Genomic DNA, 1,161 nt, shown 5'->3' on the forward strand with positions numbered 1-1,161 from the left:
GGCTACTTGGGACTTCTCTCTGCTCCGTCCCGACGCCTCCCCGCAGAGACAAAGCAGCCATCCTTTCCGTTCCGAGCCGCTGCCGCTGACAACCCGCCTAACCGGGTTATGGTTGCTGCCGCTGCTGCTGCTGCTGCTGCTGCCTGCTGCCTCAGCGCCTCCCATCGGACGGACCTACCCGGCTGTGCCGCCGCCGCGCCCTTGTCGCCGGGACACCGCACCGCGCGTGGCTGTAGAGTAGAGCCGAGGCTGCTCCAGCCCAGAACAAGAGCCACAGTGGCAGAGACAGGCGACCATCAAGGCTATATAACACCCAGCAAAGGCACGTAACGTAAGATCAACTATGCGTTCCTGACATTGTGTCACTATCGTCAAACTCGCGTCACACTCTCGGCGGGAGCCTCGACGGCGGGAGCCTCTGCGGTGGGAGCCTCTGCGGTGGGAGCAGCCCATCATTCCATCCCCAAGTTGGCCGCTTTGTATTTATTGCGTGATTTCATTTCGGACTTGTCGCTCCCGTTTCGCGGCTAATTGCATCTAGGGGTGGGGGTGGGGACGGCCCGAAGCAAAGGAAAAGGGGAAAGCGCGGGGAGAAGAGGAGGCGGGGATCGTTTGGTAGTTGTGGGAGTTTGAGCCTCCCGCCCCGCCCCGCCACTGGCGCGGTCTGGATGCAAACAGACCGGGCCGGCGGGGCCACACGGTGAGGCATCGCCCATCACGCGGGAAAGAAACTACCCGCAGGCCGCGGCGGGCCCGGTTGCCGAGTGGAATGGGGAAAATAAAGAAGGAAAAGGCAGAAAATGAGCGAGAAGCAATTCAGAGTGCGGGCTGTGGGGGCCCGGCCGGCGGCAGAGGCGGAGCAAAGGCGGAGTGCACCACGAACGGCAGCGGTGCCACGCGGGGGCCTCGGCAGCCGCCGCAACCACCTACCCTCCTCCTGCCGCCTCGCTTTTGTTCTTGTAAGGAGACGTGGTGTGGTGCACGCGCCAAATTTCAGCCCTCTCTCTCCCCTTGTTGTGCTTCCCGTGCTGTGCCTCCTTTGTGCAGCTCCTTTTGCATAATCCTCATTCCTCAACATTTCCTGACCGCCTGGCGCCTGGCCTGGCCCGGCACCCCCGAGGGTCTGCGGGGGTCACGGCGACCTGCTTCCTCCCCCCCCCC

The 1,161-nt window shown here is 63.6% G+C and overlaps 1 protein-coding gene across 1 annotated transcript in view; it reads left to right on the forward strand.

The window, feature by feature from the left end:
• LOC113204846 (alpha-2B adrenergic receptor) overlaps positions 1-1,161 on the forward strand; it is a gene marked incomplete at its 5' end in the record, with an annotated part of 160,657 nt that overhangs the window by 1,122 nt on the left and 158,374 nt on the right. The gene's annotated exons all lie outside the window — the stretch shown is intronic.

This window comes from Frankliniella occidentalis, unplaced genomic scaffold, assembly GCF_000697945.3.
Source record: "Frankliniella occidentalis isolate FOCC.00 unplaced genomic scaffold, Focc_3.1 Scaffold62, whole genome shotgun sequence".
NCBI lineage: Eukaryota > Metazoa > Arthropoda > Insecta > Thysanoptera > Thripidae > Frankliniella > Frankliniella occidentalis.